Here is an 18,405-nt window from a genome sequence, read left to right on the forward strand (position 1 = left end):
TTTGTGGACTCGGTCCAGATGAGTACAGTAGAATCCAAAGTTGTACCACTACTAAGGAAATCTGGAACACTTTGCAAGTGGCCCATGAAGGAACACCTCAAGTGAAAAGGTCCAGAGGAACACTACTATATTCTCAATATGAGAATTTCACCATGAAGGAAGGGGAAACCATCCAAGAGATGTATATAAGGTTCACCACACTTACAAATGAACTTAAGTATCTTGGAAGGATTAATTATGAAGAAGACAGAGTTGAGAAGATTTTCACAAGGGTTCTGCCAGTTACTTGGGAGAGCAAAATCACTGCCATTCAGGAATCAAAGAACATTGTCACTCTTAAGTTGGGTGAGCTAATTGGAAATCTCACTGCTTATGAACTTAGAAGGCAAACCATGAAGATGGATGTACCCAAGAAGGAAAGGATCCTGGCACTCAGAATCACTGAAGGTTCTGATCTAGAAGATGATGAAATGGCTATGATCACAAAGGACTTCAAGAAGTACCTAAAGAGAGGAAAGGGTCCTTCAAGAAATGGAGGCTATAGCAAACCAAAGGCTCCTAAAAGGCAAACCAATAAGGGATGCTATAAGTGTGGTAAGACTGATCACCATATCAAGAACTTCCCTCAATGGGAAATTGAATAGAAGAAGGAAAAAGCTGATTGAAGAAACATAAAGAAGGAACATGTTCAACCCAAGAAGAACAAAGGATCAACAAAGGCTATGATTGTTGCTTGGGGAGAAAGCTCAGATGAAAGCTCAGATGATGAAGATGGAGATGAACAAACACTTACGGCCATTGGAGAATCTGATGAGGAATCTGAGGTAAGTGTAATTCATCTCAAAGACAAGATTAAATTTTTTTCTAAAGAAAGGCTATCTAAATTACTTCTAGATTTCATTGATGAATCTGAGGATGTAAACAATGAAAATGAACAACTGTCTAAGGAATGTGTCATTTTGAAAGCAAAGTGTAAGAACCTGGAACTTAGGGTTAGTGAGACTATAAGTGAAAATACTGCATTAAAGAACCAGGTTCATGCATTTGAATCAAATGTCCTAGAACTTAGATCTGAAAACCTAAAACTGAAATTAGGAACAAGTAAGAAGACAACTGATTGCACATAACTCACTCTAGAAGAAAATGTAGGTAAACTAAAAGATTAGTTGTATAAGAAGGATGAGCAAGGTTAGAATTTTGAAGAAGGATCTAGGCAAAGTCAAGCATGAACTAGACAGAACTTGTAAATGGAACAGGACCTCCGATGCACTTTCATGGCTACATGAATATCATAGTAGCAATAGAAGAGGACTTGGCTTTGGGAATCTGCCACCTAAATGGAATCCCAAAAGCAAGTACCTTACACTTCCTGAGAACAAAATTTGTACTCACTGTGTAAAACAGGTCACTATAAAAGTGAATGCAATGCAAAAGATAAGGCAAGCCAAAAGAACAAAGAATTTGTTCAAGGGAAGAATAGGCTACCAAGTTGGGCTAAAAAGAATTTGATTCATCCTTTTGCCTATAGAAAGGGACCCAAACTAGTTTGGGTTTCTAAGACTAACCCTTGATTTCCTTTTGCAGGTCCAAGTGAAGGGGAGCAGCCAAATATGGTACATGGATAGTGGCTTCTCAAAGCACATGACAAGAAGCAAGAACCAGTTCCTTTCACTTGCGGACCTCAAAGAAGGTAATGTCTCCTTTGAAAATAGGAAGAAAGGTGAGATCAATGGGGTTGGAAAGGTAGGTAAGACTGATTCTTACTCTATTGAGAATGTCTACTTGATAGATGGCTTAAAATACAGTCTAATCAGTGTATCATAACTGTGTGATAGAGGTAACTTGGTAGCATTCACCTCTACCAAATGTTTTATGATTAATCTTACTACTGACAAAATTGTTTTGCAGGGAAAAAGAGTGAATAATATGTATATTGTAGATCTGTCCACACTTTCAGAAAATGAACTCACTTGCTTAAGTGTGTTGGACAATGATTCCCACCTTTGGCACAAGAGACTTGGACATGCAAGTCTAAGTCAACTCAACAAATTAGTTTCCAAGGACCTGGTGATAGGGTTGCCTAACATCAAGTTCAAGGAAGACAAAGTTTGTGAGGCTTGTGCAAGGGGGAAGCAGGTAAGATCCTCTTTTAAATGCAATAAAGTGGTAAGCACCACCAGGACGATGGAACTGGTCCATATGGATCTCTGTGGTCCAATGAGAACATTAAGTAGAGGTGGTAAATGATATGTGATGGTGCTTGTTGATGATTACTCTAGGTTTACTTGGATATTGTTTTTAACATCTAAAGATGAAGCAATTGACATGTTCACTTTTTTTGTTAGAAAAACTTAGAAACAATTAGGTAATCAACTTGCATCAATTAGGTCTGATCTTGGCACTGAATTTGAAAATGCTAAATTTGCTGAATTTTGTGATGAGCCTGGCATAGATCATAATTTTTCTGCTCCTAGGACTCCACAACAAAATGGAGTAGTTGAAAGAAAGAATAGGACACTTGAAGATATGGCTAGGACTATGCTTCTTTCTAGTAAACTGCCCCATAGCTTTTGGGCAGAAGCTGTAAATACTGCATGCTATATCATAAATAGATGCATGACTAGACCTCTTGTAAAGAAGACTCCCTATGAGTTACTTAAAGGGAGAAAACCAAACACATCCCATCTTAGGGCATTTGGATGCAAGTGCTTTGTGCACAATAATGGTAAAGACTCCCTAGGTAAGTTTGATCCCAGAAGTGATGAGGGAGTATTCTTGGGATATTCTTCACATAGCAAAGCTTATAAGGTCTATAACAAAAGAACTATATCTGTAGAAGAAAGTGCTCATGTGGTTTTTGATGAAACTAACATTCTTTCTGAGAGGCAGAAACATGATGATGAAGCAATTGGGCTGGTAAGAAACTCAAATGAAACGTCAGCCCAGACTGAAGCTACACTAGAGGAAGGAACATGCGATGGAACAGGTTCTTCCACCCAGGGCAACATGACAGGGGGAATAGAACAAAGAGGAAATGATTCTCAAACCTCAAGGGAACTTGTCCATGAACCTGTTCCACAATAACAAAGCATTGAAGGAACATCAAGGGGAAACCAGTTGGTTGTAAAATCTTACAAGTATCAAAGTTCTCATCCCATTGAGAACATAATTACTGATCCAACCTCTGGAATCAAAACCAGATCTTCATTAAAAAATCTTTGTGCTTTTGATGCCTTCTTATCTCTTATTGAACCTAAAAATGTTGCTAAGGCTTTGCAGGATGCAGACTGGGTAAATGCAATGCAAGATGAACTCAACCAATTTGAAAGGAGTCAAGTTTGGCATCTGGTACCAAGACCCAAGGACATATTAATAATTGGCACAAAATGGGTCTTCTGAAATAAACTTGATGAAGATGGAACAGTTACAAGGAACAAGACAAGATTGGTGGTTCAAGGATATAATCAAGAGGAGGGCATAGACTATGATGAAACTTTTGCTCCAGTTTTAAGGTTGGAAGCAATACGACTCCTCATAGACTTTGCTGCTTACATGAAATTCACCCTTCACCAGATGGATGTCAAGAGTGCCTTCCTCAATGGCTATCTAAAGGAAGAAGTGTTTGTCAAGCAACCTCTGGGGTTTGAAAGCAAGGAAAGTCCTGATCATGTGTACAAACTTGACAAAGCACTTTATGGGCTCAAGCAGTCTCCAAGAGCATGGTATGAAAGATTATCAAAGTTTTTGCTTGAGCATGATTACAAAAGAGTTAAAATTGACAATACTTTGTTCTTGAAAGAAAAAGGTAAAGATCACTTGGGAGTTCAGATATATGTTGATGATATAATCTTTGGAGAAACTAATGATAAGTTAAGTAAAGAATTTGCTAAACTAATGGGGAGTGAATTTGAAATGAGCATGATGGGTGAGCTTAATTTCTTTTTAGGCTTACAAATTAAACAAAATTCAATTGGAACTATGATCTATCAGCAGAAGTATGTAAAAGAGTTTCTTAAAAGGTTTAAAATGGAAGATTCCAAAGAAATTGACACTCATATTGCAACAGCTACAAAGTTGGATATAGATGAACCTGGTTCATTTGTTGATCAGAAGATGTATAAGGGAATGATTGGCTCATTGTTGTATCTCACTGCTAGTAGACCAGACATTGTTTTCAGTGAAGGCTTTTGTGTAAGAGTTCAGGCAAATCCAAAGGAGTCTCACTTGACTGCTGTCAAGAGAATTTTGAGATATCTAAAAGGCACCACTGATCTCTGTCTATGGTATCCAAAAGGTAGTAATTTCAATCTAGTGGGATATGCTGATGCTGATTATGTAGGTTTTCTAGTGGATAGAAAGAGCACCTCAGGTATGGCACACTTTCTTGGCTCATGTCTTGTGTCTTGGGCTACCCAAAAGCAAAATTCAGTGGTCTTATCTACTGCTAAAGCTGAGTATGTTGTTGCTGCTTCATGTTGTACTCAATTGTTGTGGATCAAACAATAATTAATGGACTTTAGAATTGATGTTGGTTGTATCCCCATTTTTTGTGATAACACTAGTGCTATTAGTATGATCAAGAACCCGGTTCATCACAAGAGAACTAAGCATATAAATGTTAGGCATCACTTTTTGAGGGGTAACTATGAAAAAGAGTTGATCACTGTGAAATTTTGTGGTGCTGACAAACAAATAGCTGTCATCTTCACAAAATCCCTAAGTAGAGATCACTTTGAAAGGAACATGTTAGAATTAGGGATGATTAAGATCACCTAAAAGGACCAGTTCAGAATTCACAATGAAAAACAAAATTGAAAAAAAATTGTTTTTGGTTAGAAAATCTGAAAATGTGTATATAATTAGATTAATTTTTGCTTAGACTCATACTTTCAATAGTATACTCTTGTGCCATGTGTTAAAATGACTCATTAATCTGTAATGATATTTTCTCTATTTTGGCAAATTTAGACTTACACAAGAGAATTATCAGTGAGGAACCTGGTTCATCAAGATAACATGGTATATTTTTTACACTCTGCATAATTTGAAATAATAATATTTGGATCATGAGCATAGTACTACTTAATTCCAAACTCCTTTTGGACTTATCAATTACAAGTGAACCAGTTCCGTTCAAAAGAATCCCAACCGAATTGAAGTACCTAGATTCTAGGGATACACTCCAAAGTCTGTTGCGGGGACCCAAACTGTAAAGATGCTTGCTCGCAAGGTTGTTGCGGGGAGAGAACAAATCAAGAAAATAAATGAAAAATTGAAAGCGGGTAAGGAAGAAGAACCCCAAAAATCTGATGAATCATTCAAATCTACTACTAAGGGGGAAGAAATTGTTTCTTCTGAAATTGAACAGGTACAAATTTGGAGAATAGGTTTGTACTAGTAGGGTCTATGGCAGGCGTTGAAAGTACTGAATCTGGAGAAGTTGGTGGTAAAAATGAAAAGGGAAAAGAAAAATAGAGCAAGAGAGTTAGGAGTGCTATGAGGGAAAAGGGTAAAAGAGTGGCTGATTCTTCACCCACTCCTATTAGTTTAACCAAAGACACTGGTGCAATGGTTGTCTGGGGAGAAAAATCTACTGAAGTAGATGAGAGTATAAAGAAAACAGGGGGAAGTGGGTCTAACGAAGCTGCTGAAGGGCTGGTTCAACTTGGGAAAAATAGAGATGAACCTGTTTCATCTGAACAGGAATCCCTCGCAGACCTCAGGAATCCTTCCTTTCTTCTAAGAAGGTATCAGTGAATAGCAAGGTGCGAGCCTTGGTGCAAGAAAGTGGGGCTAAGGATGCTGAGATTGAGAGGCTGAAGAAGCGGTTGGCATAGGTAGAGACTGAGAGAGATGCTCTCAGAATTGAGCTGGCAAGAGAAAAAGAGAAGAATGATGGCATTCTTCGAAATATGCTGAAACTCCTCCAAGCCAAAAACCAAGCACCCAGTCTTTCCCAGCCTTAAGCCTCCTAGCCTAGTGTAGATCAACCAGTGACCCAGTTCGGGATTTGTTTTGTTTCTTTTGCTCATGTTTCTAGTGTTTTTATTTCTTCTTATACTTTGTGGTAGGATCTTATCAATCATCAAAGAAATTCACTGTCTTTTGCTTTAACTGTTTGTTTATATTTCTTTGATGGTTAAAATTCTTAGCTTGATCTATGATTATTAACCCATGATTGCATTTGAAGTATCCCCAATGGCCATGAGTAAGTTTTAAAATCTGGTTTTCTTTCATATTTATACAACTTTTCGATGATGCCAAAAGGGGGGAAAAAGGTTGTGCTTTACACTTTGAACAATGATGTGTATAACCTAATGTACCTGGTCCTTGATGATAAGTGATAAAAAGGGAAAATATTTCTAACATTGTGTCGATGTTGAGCTAAGTTGAAACAAGACCTAAGCTTATGAAAAAGCACAAAGTTTGTCATCATAAAAAAGGGGGAATTTGTTGGCCCAAGTGAAGGTTTGTTTTGAAGATTGACAAAGGAAGCTCAGGCATGAACCAGGTCCATCCCTTGTGTGCACAGACACGGGCAGATTCGAGCATGTGAGATGCACGTGAATGAGATAAGCTTAACTTGGTATTGTGATTCCAGGCCTTCAGGAGGCTCCGACCCAGACATTGACTGTTTGCACTGGCCTTGCTCAGGAGGTCTTAGTTCCGACCGTAGCAGCCACTTTCTAGGCTGGGGGAGGTACTTAGAGTCCCTCCACGCGTACACCATAGCAGGTGATGCACATATTTCAAACACTGGGGGTACTACCACCCCATTCGATTGTAGTTCCTTAGGCCCAGGTGGGTCCCGTTATGACTGATGATGGGCAGAGTAGACCTTGGTTGGTTGAGCCGAAGGAGTATCTGGAGAAGTGCGCACTGAAGGAGGAAGTCCGACCTTGGTTGGTTGAGATTCTAGCACCACCAGGTCCACCACCACCATGGATCACCACTGGGGTTCCCATTCAGCGGAATACTTTGAGCTTTGAGGCAAAAGGGTGGCAGACCTTTGTCTGTAGCAGGTTGGATCCATGCCAGAACGAGAGTTACCTTCCAATTCCTCGGGGAGTTCTTATGGCTTCCATTATGGCCAGGTACCCAATCAATGTGGGTGCTGTAATGTCGGCTAACATTTTGAGGTTTGCACGTTAGGACAGCTCGGCCTACTCTTATCCCAACACTATCACAGAGAACCTTACTGATGCAAAGGTAGAGCCGAGAGATTTTGACACCAAGGTGAAGCCGAAGAAGCCATTTGACTGGTATTCTCTGATGGATGCGAGAAACCCAAAGAAGAAAGTCCAGCCTTCTACCACCATATGCTAGTCTGATGAGCCAAAGGTGGTAGCTTCTGAGGCAGCTGATCTTCCATCCACCTCTGCCAAGCCTTCTACCAGTGCCACTACTATGCCTCCACCATCATCTTCAGATCCAACCACAATCCCTAGAGTTGCTATAAAGCCAGTTCCCGTGCCCACGGTTCCCCTATCTGCTCTGCGAGTCTCCCAAACATTGGCGAGTCTCAACAACTGGATGTAGACAACTACTTCTAAACTGTCTGACTTGTCTCATACTATTGCAGTGCAGTCTACTTCTCAGGAACCACAGGCTCCTTCTGACATTGATGAGACACTGAAGAAGATTTTGGAGAACTAGAAGACTATCATGGATACCTTAGTACAACACGGGTCAGTTATTGAGTAGTTGGGAAAGGAAGTGAAGAATATGAAGAAGTCCCAAGTAAGCAAGAAATCCGTGGACAAGCTCCGGAAGGAGGTGACTAGACTTTCTACAGCTGGCGACCTTCCCTTTAATATGTTGCTTGATCTGCACCAGTCCGCCCCAGATCCTTCAGCACCATCTGCACCCGTAGCACCAGCTGGACAGTCTGACGAGCCAAACCTTGCTGCCGACACCACTGAGGTAGTGCGTGCAATGTTCGACAACCCAACCACGCCTAGATTTGATGATGATGAGATTCAGTTGGCTGACCCTAAGGGAGATGATATTGCTGGGGACACTGAGATGTCCAAAGATCCTTAGGGAGTTTTCTTCACCCTCTCTTCTTTCACTCTTATTTTCCTTAGCATTGGGGACAATGCTTACTTTTATTCGGGAGGGGAGGGGGGTGGAGTTTATTTGACACAATGGTACACTTTGGTACATTTGGTTTGTAATGATATGATGATACTCTTTCTTTTCTTATTTGTATTTATCTAGCTTTTCTCTCTTCTTAATAGTATATTTATCTCTCTTTAGTAATTTTTGCTTATTAGCTTCTCTATTTTCTCCATATTAGTTCTTGTTATGTTAAGTAGCTTTTTATGCTTTAGTAGACAATAAGCCTTTGGTTTTCTTAATGTCATAGTTCTTTTCAAAGGTAATTGTTGTGTGAACCGGGTGACTCGTCCCAACGATAGATGGCGTGACAACCTTCTTAAGGGAATGAGTCTGTTTTTATGTTTAGGTATTAATAGTAGTAGTAATGAATAAAAAGACCTAATCAAGTCATTCTCGAAGAGTTAATCATGCTTCAATTGGTACCAACACACTTAACTACGTGCTTATGGTTAGAGATAAGGTTTTTGAAAGAAATAGCTCTAGTCAGTGACTTTGTGACTCTTGAGTTGACTTTGGTAATCATCGAGTGGTTTAAATGGACCATAGTGATCTTTAAACTTGAATGTGTTCGTTGTAGGCTATCGAACTCTATCCTCTTTTACAATCTAGTTGTGTGAGGGGTGAGATGAATTGTTGCTAGTCCAAGTCTTCGTGCGAAGGGTCTAGAACTTGCCCCAAATGTGTTTTAAGGCAAAATCCTAAGGTTTGCTTGGTTTGAGAGGTGATTGTAGGCTTTACTTGGCCCGTTGGGATTTCTATTACCAACCAATGTCGTTATCCCTAGTCAACCCCTTTGATCCTCTAGCCTTTCTCATTTGATAACTATGTTATACGCCTTTACCCATTTTGTCGTGATTCTCTCTTGGCATCCGAGCTTTCCTTAACACTCTCGTAAAACAAGTGGCTTAAAATATAATCTTGGGGGATAGATAAGGAATTTGAAAAAGGTATCAAGGCACGAAAAGAGAAAAGAAATGATCTCTATGAAAAGAGAAGGCAAGAAAATAAAAGAACAAAAAGAAAAATACAAAACGTGAATAAGTGGAAGGGTTGATGGATTCAAAAAGAGGTAATGATCCCTAGCATGAGCAATCAAAAAGGGAGAAAAATAATGAAATGAACAAGAAAGAGTGATGTTAAGTCTCTCTAATCCCCAATGAAAAGAAAATGCCTCTAAGAATTGGTAATTGTGAGCCGAGAAATAAAAATGTGGAGTGCTTAAGGAAAGGTGTAACCATTTACCCATATGGTATCCTACCCTAATCCAAAAGCCTTCATTATAACTCGAAAGAAGTACTACTTAATTTCGAACCAAGTGAGCTTACATTAGTGGCGATCTACATGAGGGGCAAGCCTATGGTACTTGAAGCCGTACTTGTGACATTCTCTTGTGAGAGATGAGTGGACCTTTTATGAATCTTAAGATTTGAGTGCTAATTTCTTAAGTGAGCTTGGCAAATGGAAAGTAGAGGAGGAAGATTTTGGAGTCCACCATGAACTACATGATAGAACAAGAGTCCTTGATGAGTAAAGTCAAATTTTGAAGCTCAAATGTCACATTAGAACTATATGTGCATGAATATTTGACTTGTCAACTTGTTGATAATGCATGAGTGGTGTAGGTAATTGTTGGTCCCAACTAATGTGTGAATGACTCACATTTGACTTACTGAAATGATCCTTAACTCTAAGGAGGTGGGAACTAATTTATTTGCTTGAGTACAAGTAAAGACTTAAGTTTGGGGAAGTTGATAAGTGTGGATTTTGACTACTTATTAGCACTTTTTCCTTTGGTTTTAGTCTGAAAGTATTAATTTATGCTCACGAAACTAAAGAAAATGTGCAAATTGCAGGAATGTTAGAAGTTTGGGCTCCTATGATGAAATCTGACTAAAATATGAGTGTTCCGAATCAAAAGGCAAGAAGGGGCACAGAACTTAAGAAGTGCAGTCCACAAAAGGATTTCTGCGACCGCAGAAGAAAGTGCGGACCACAGAATTCCATCTGCGGTCGCAGGACAAGTGAAAGAGCCCAATAGAGTTCTAGCTAATGTGCGGACCGCACATGAATTGTGCGGACGCAGAACAAGGTTTGCACTGACAAATGATTCAAAGTTCAGAGAGTGTGCAAATGATCAAGACCTGAGCCTTGCCCGAAGTGCGGATCGCACAAGAAATGTGTGGCCACAGAAGATGCTTTGCAGCCGTAGACCAGAATTGTGCGGTTGCATAATCCAAGACCCTGCTAGCTGAAGAAATTTGCGGACCGCACATGGAATTGTGCGGCCGCAGAACCTTCCGAGGGGCATTTTTGTCAGTGAATTTTGGGCCACTATAAATAGACGAGATTCACATTTTTAGGTCAAGTTTTGAAGTTTGAGTTGTTGTAGCCGTTATATTTTGCCATTTTAGGATTCAAACATCATATATTATCATTTTAATCTTAGATTATGAGTTTAATTAGTATTTCTTCTTTATTTTCTTCATTTCTCACTATGAGTAGCTAGATTCTTACTAGGGTTGTGACCCAACCCTAGTGTGTAAACCTTATAGGTATTTAATTTAATATTGTTTATGATTGGGTGTTGATTATTTAGCTTAGTTTATGCTTCAATTTTAGAATTAATGGTTGCAAATATTGATTCATGCCATTTTGACTTGGTCTCTACCTGAGAAAGAGGGACCTAGTCTAAGATAACTTAGCTAACAAGGAATTGGTCTAATTGAGAGTTTGATTAGCCTAATTAAAGGGTTCAAATCGGAGATAGTGAGAACCCGACTTGAGCTCATATCAACTATTTAGTTTGATACCCATTTGGGCTTGAGAAAGCCAAAATGGGCAATATCACTCTATGACCTAGAGGTATTGAGTGAGTAACGTAGAGTTAAGAGCTATAATATACCCCAATCAACAAAACAAGTGTTAACGTATTTAACCCATTAGGCGAACACCTAGGTTATGGTCACATCCCTAGGCTTTATAACTATTTGGAAAAATACCAAAAATAATCATTCGCTTCTAGTTTCTTTTCTTAGCTTATAATTACCAGAGTAAAATTAGAATTAGAAATTAAAACCTTTTGTTTGGAAGCGCAATTTAGTTGTTCCATTTGCTTTCGTCAAGTGTATACTCCTAACACCCATAGTAACTCCCTGTGAAAATCGACCCCGACTCTTGTTGGATACTATTCGTTCAACGACTATTTCCACTCTCTATTGAGTGTGGATTGGACGTGGATTAGTTAGCACAAGAAGCGAATATAGTATGGAATATATTGGAGTCAAATTTTGAGGCTAGGATGTTAGAAAAAGTCATATAAATATTTTTAAATAGTCTTGGCATTATTTTAAAACTTAAGGAAAAGTATGAATAACACTTATGCTGGGTTCTAGATGTTGATATAAATCATTGTCATTTGTAGGATACTTGAGTATGTTTTGAAATGTGTTATTTGTCGATGTACTTGATTTTAAAGTTTCTTGAGGACGAGCAAGATATAAGTGTGGGGTGGTGATAAATGACCAAAAATGCATATTTTTGAGTGTGTTTTCATCTCATTTGTTGTATGAGTTACAAGATATTACATGAATTTTGAAGTGAAATATGCTCATTACGTGTTTCTTACATGTAGGAGTAAGTTTGGATGATAAGTGATCAAAAGATATCAATTTGTTGCAAAACAAAAAAGATGAAAGAGTTGGGAGCTCGTCCATTCTCATGCATGGCATGAAAATGGACGGGGAAAAGGAGACAATTGAATGCATAAAACATGTTAATCAAAGGCACGGATCGCTTCGCGAAATAAAAAAAATTCAAAAGCTGATTCCGCGTTTATGGTCGTGTACTACACGAAAGTTGATGCGGATTCCAGCTTTCCTATCCAGATTGGATTGCGTTGGACGACCCTCTACCCTAACTAGATCACATAAATATACTCTAAACATAATTTTTACACAGCTTTGGAAGGAACGGTACTAATCTAGGGTTAGACAACACCTTTGGAAGCAAGAATATGCTAGGAGCAAGGAAGACGATTCAACCACGAGTTTTCCCTTTCTTCTTCATATTTTCTATTGTTGGTTATGAATTTTAGTTTTGTATTTCTACATACTATTATGAGTAACTAATTTATTATCTAGAGTTTTGATGGAACTTTGTGATGACCCAAAATGTTATTTTTAAATTTAATAAGTAATTTTGTGTTCTACGACCTCGAAAAATACTAATTATCATTTCTCGACATGCGTGCGCAATCCGTAAAAGTTTCCGGAAGTTTTTATGTGAAAAATAGATTAAAATGTGAAATAGAGCTTTAAAACTTAACTAAATTGACTTTGGTCAATATTTTGAGCAAACTGACTCAGATCAGTGTTTTGACAATTCCGGTAGGTCCGTATCGTGATTTGGGACTTGGGCATATGCCCGGAATTGAATTCCGAGGTCCCTAGCCCGAGATATGGAATTTTGATAAAAATTTAAAATTTTGAAAGCTTAATGATTTTTAAGAAGTTACTGATGTTGGATTTATTGACACCGGGTCCGTATTTTGGTTCCAGAGCTCGGTATAGGTCCACTATAATATTTATGACTTGTATGCCGAATTTAGCAAAAAACGGAGTTGATTTGACGTGATTTAGACGTCCGGTTGTGAAAATATAAGTTTTAAAGTTTTCTTGAACATTTCATTCGATTTGGGGTTCAATTCGTAGTTCTAGATGTTATTTTGGCGATTTGATTGAGTGAGCAAGTTCGTATGAGGTTTTTGGACTTGTGTGCATGTTTGGTTTGAAACCCCGAGGGCTCGGGTGAGTTTCGGAGGGTTAACAGATCATTTTTGAACTTGGAAATAAATTGCAGAAATTTGCTTCAGGTATCCTTTTTCGCGTTCGCGAGAGAGGTCTCGCATTCGCGAAGAAGAAATTGGAGACAGACGGAATTGTGCTTCGCGTTCATGAGAGAGGGAACGCGTTCGCAAAAGGGTCGAGGTGCAAAGCTTCACGTTGGGGTATTCCTTATCCTATATTGATTATATTTCATGATTCCATACTCATTTACATCATAAATCCGTGAATTTAGGGAAGAAAAATCAGATTTTTATAAAATCTTCCAAAAACGAATATTTAAGATTTAAAGGTCCATTTGACATCGGAATTTGATAAATTTTGTATGGTTGGACTCGTATCGGAACGGGTGTTTGGATTTCAGATGTTTTTTTTGAGATTTGAGACGTGAGTCCCACTGTCGAATATTTTAATAAATTTCAGATTTTATCCGAAAAATTAGTAAATTCATATGGAATTAGTTCCTATGATTCGTATTGAATATATCGAATTGTTTGTGAATAGATTTGAAGCTTTTGGAGACAAATTTAAAAGGAAAAACTGTGGTTGAGTAATTGATTGGAATTTGCAAAGCGAGGTAAGTGTCGTGGTTAACCTTGACTTGAGGGAATAGAACCCTTAAATTATTTGTTATGTGAAATACATGTGAACGACGTATAAGCTGTGAAATGCATGTCACACACACACACACACACACACACACACACACACACACACACATATATATATATATATATATATATATATATATATATATATATATATATATATATATATATATATTGGGGGATCGGGTTGCACGCCGCAACAGACTTGATTAAAATAAATATATTGGAGGAGCGGGTTGCACGCCGCAATAGAATTGAATGTGAATATATTGAGAGAGTGGGTTGCACGCTGCAACGAAAATTGATAGAATTGATAATTGGTTATGACTGTTGAGTTGGATTCAATTATTATAAATGAGTTACCTGATTTATTTCTATTATTTGTCGTTGTCGATAATATTGCATACAAGTTAATGTAAATGACCCGCCTTAGCCTCGTCACTACTTCGTCGAGGTTAGGCTCAACACTTACCAGTACATGGGTTCGGTTGTACTGATACTACACTCTGCACTTCTTGTGCAGATTTCGGAGTTGGTCCCAACGTCGTACCATAGACTTGCTCGGATTTTAGCTACTCGGAGGAGACTTGAGGTATAACTGCACAGCGTCTGCAGTTCTGAAATCCCCATTTATTTTACATTAGCTGTGTGTTTGTTTTCAGACAGCTTTAATTTATTCAAACCTTTATTTGTATTTATTCTAGAAGCTCGTGCACTTTTGACACCAATTCTGGGATGGTATTTAGATACCGTTATTTTTATGGATTATTCACTATATTTTAGAATTTACTTCCGTAATTGTTCTTTGTTATTAATAAATTTAAAAATTATTTTAAAAATTGATAATATTATTCTAACGTTGGTTTGCCTAGCAAGTGAAATATTAGGCGTCATCACGATTCGAAGGTGGGAATTTCGGGTCGTGACAGTTGGTATCAGAGCACTAGGTTACATAGGTCTCACGAGTCACGAGCAAGCTTAGTAGAGTTTGAAGGATCGGTACGAAGACGTCTGTACTTATCTCTCAAAGGCTATAAAGTTTAGGAATAATATCACTTCTTTCTTATTCTGTCGTGAGAATTTATTCTATCATCGATGATTGAATCATTCTACTCTTGTTCTCTCGCAGATGGTGAGAACACGTAATACCTCTACCGATGGACAGGGACCAGAACCCCCGATGGAAACTATGGCCAGGGGTAGAGGTCGAGGCCGAGGTCATGCTAGAGGCCGAGGCAGAGGCCGAGGTAGAGCTCAGTCCAGAGCTCGAAGAGCTGCACCTATTATAGAACCTCAGGTAGACCTTTAGGAGGAGGTTCCAGTTCAGAATATACCAGTTGGACTAGTTCAGGTCCCGGAAGGATTCATAGCCACTCCAGTACTTCAGGATGCTCTAGTCCGTTTGGTAAGTCTTATGGAGGGCGTGGCCCAGAATGGTATACTCCCGCTCCGGAGCAGATGGCTCCCCAGAATCAGGCTCCAGTAACCCCGCCAGTTGGAGTAGTTCAGCTAGTTGTTGCGGCACAGACCGGTGATAGGCCCGCCATGTCTTTTGAGGCCTTATTCAGACTGGATAAGTTTACTAAGCTCTTTCGAGTTCACTTCAGTGGTACACCTTCTGAGGACCCACAACATTATCTTGAATGCTGCCACGAGGTGCTGCGGAACATGGGTATAGTTGAGACCAATGGGGTTGATTTTGCTCTATTTCAGATGACGGGTTCCGCCAAGAGATGGTGGAGAGATTATACATTGACCAGACCAGTTGGATCGCCTGCACTTACCTGGGAGCAGTTCTCTCAGCTATTTTTGGAGAAGTTCCTTCCTATCACACTGAGAGAGGAATTCCACAAGCAATTTGAGCGTCTACAGCAGGGCAGTATGACTGTTACTCAGTATGAGTCCCGTTTTATGGATTTGGCCCGTTATGCTCTCCTTTTACTACCTACTGAGGGAGAGAGAGAGTGAGGAGGTTTATTGAGGGACTCACTCTCCCTATCAGGCTTCAGATGGCCAAAGAGATCGGAAGTGAGATTTCTTTTTAGGCGGCTGCTAATGTTGCGAGAAGGATCGATATAGTTCTTGCACAGGAGAGAGAGTAGAGGTGTGTTAAGAGGCCTCATTAGTTCGGTGGCTTCAATGGTGCCTCGTCTGGAGGCAGGGGTAATTTTGGTAGGGTTCATCCTCCCAGACTATTTCATTCAGCATTTCATGTATCTCCCAGTGCTTCAGGGAGTCACGGTCCTATTATGCCTTACTCTGGGCAGCCAGCATTCAGTGCACATCCAGCTCCTATCAGTGCATCACCACTCCAGAGTTACTACAGCGATTATTCGGCCCATTTGGGTCATCTTCAGTAGCCACGACATCAGGATGGGTGTTATGAGTGTGGAAATATTGGTCACATCATGAGGTATTGCCCTAGGTTGGCAAGTAACAGAACTCGGCAGGATTCACGTGCCATCATACCAGCACAAGTTGCTTCATCACCTACTCAGAGAGGTAGGGGTCAGGCAGCTAGAGGTAGAGGTCAGGCAGTTAGAGGTGGAGGTCAGGCCATTAGAGGTGGAGGTCAGACCGTTAGAGGTGGAGGCCAGCCAGTTAGAGGCCGTCCCAGAGATGCAGTTCAGAGTGGTGGGGCCCAGCCCCGATTTTATGCTTTTCCAGCTAGGCCTGAGGCCGAGTCATCTGATGCTGTGATCACAGGTATTATTCCAGTTTGCCATAGAGATGCTTCAGTTCTATTTGATCCAGGATCTACTTATTCCTATGTGTCCTCCTATTTTGCTTCATATTTGGTTGTGCCTTGTGATTCTCTGAGTGCTTCTGTGTGTGTATCTACACTGGTGGGAGACTCTGTTATAGTAGATCATGTCTATCGTTCGTGTGTGGTTACTATTGGTAATCTTGAGACTAGTGTGGATCTTCTACTTCTTGATATGGTAGATTTTGATGTCATCTTGGGTATGGATTGGTTGTCACATTATCATGCTATATTGGATTGTCATGCCAAGATAGTGACCCTAGCTATGCCGGGGTTACCTCGGTTAGAGTGGAAAGGAACTCCTGGTCATTCTGCCAGCAGGGTTATTTCTTATATGAAAGCTCGGCGTATGGTAGAGAAAGGGTGTCTAGCCTATTTGGCTTATATTCGCGATCCTAGTGCGGGTGTTCCTTCTATGGACTCAGTACCAGTTGTTCGTGAATTTCCAAAAGTATTTCCTACAGATCTGCCGGGGATGCCACCCGATAGAGATATTGACTTCTGTATTGATTTGGCTTCAGGCACTGAGCCCATTTCTATTCCACCATACCGTATGGCCCAACCGGAGTTGAAAGAATTGAAAGAGCAGTTACAAGACTTGCTTGATCAGGGATTTATTAGACCTAGTTTCTCGCCCTGGGGTGCACCAGTATTATTTGTAAAGAAGAAAGATGGCTCTATGCGGATGTGTATAGATTATCGACAGGTGGACAAGGCCACTATCAAAAACAAATATCCGTTGCCAAGAATTGATGAGTTATTTGATCAGTTTCAGGGTGCCAAGGTATTTTTGAAGATTGATTTGAGGTCTGGTTACCATCAGTTGAAGATTAGGGCATCTGATATCACTAAAACAGCTTTTCGGACTCCGTATGGGCATTATGAATTCCTAGTGATGTCATTTGGGTTGACAAATGCCCCAGCATCATTTATGGATTTGATAAATTGGGTGTTCAAGTCTTATTTGGATTCTTTTGTGGTTGTATTCATTGATGATATCTTGATTTACTCCAACAGTCGAGAGGAGCATGGGCAGCATCTTCAAAGCGTGCTTCACACTTTGAAGAATAATCAGTTATATGCCAAGTTTTCAAAATGTGAGTTGTGGTTAGACTCAGTTGCCTTTTTGGGGCATGTTGTATCGGTAGAAGGCATAAAGGTGGATCCTAAAAAGATTAAGGCTATTCAGAATTGGCCTAGACCTACTTCAGTTACAGAAATCCGGAGTTTCCTGGGTTTAGCAAGTTATTATCGTCGGTTCGTGGAAGGGTTTCCATCTATAGCAAGCCCATTGACCAGATTGACCCAGAAAGGTGTCCCATTCAGATGGTCAGATGAGTGTGAGTTGAGCTTTCAGAAGCTCAAGACTGCTTTGACTACGGCACCAGTGTTGGTATTACCCACAGGTTAAGGATCGTATATGGTATATTGTGACGCATCTCATATTGGGCTTGGTTTAGTATTAATGCAAGATGGCTAGGTGATTGCATATGCGTCGCGACAGTTGAAAGTTAACGAGAAGAATTATCCTGTTCATGACTTAGAACTGGTAGCCATTGTTCATGCGCTGAAGATTTGGAGCCATTACCTCTACGATGTCTCGTGTGAGGTATTTACTGATCATCGCAGCCTTCAGTATCTGTTCAAACAAAAAGACCTTAATTTGAGGCAGAGAAGATGGTTGGAGTTGTTGAAAGACTATGATATCACCATTTTGTATCACCCCGAAAAGGCCAATGTGGTGGCCGATACTTTGAGTAGAAAGGCTGTGAGTATGGGCAGTCTTGCGTATATTTCGATTGGTGAGAGGCAATTAGCTGCATATATTCAGACTTTGGCTAATCAGTTCATGAGGTTAGATGTTTCAGAATCCAGTCGGGTTCTAGCTTGCACAGTCGCTCGGTTTTCTTTATATGAGCTCATGAGAGAGGCAGTATGATGATCCTCATTTACTTGTCCATAAGGACACGGTGCGGCACGGTGATGCCAAACAGGTTGTCGTGGGGGAAGATGGAGTTCTGCGAATGCAGGGTCATATTTGTGTGCCTAATGTGGATGGGCTTCGTGAATT

This window comes from Nicotiana tabacum, chromosome 23, assembly GCF_000715075.1.
Source record: "Nicotiana tabacum cultivar K326 chromosome 23, ASM71507v2, whole genome shotgun sequence".
Taxonomy (NCBI): domain Eukaryota; kingdom Viridiplantae; phylum Streptophyta; class Magnoliopsida; order Solanales; family Solanaceae; genus Nicotiana; species Nicotiana tabacum.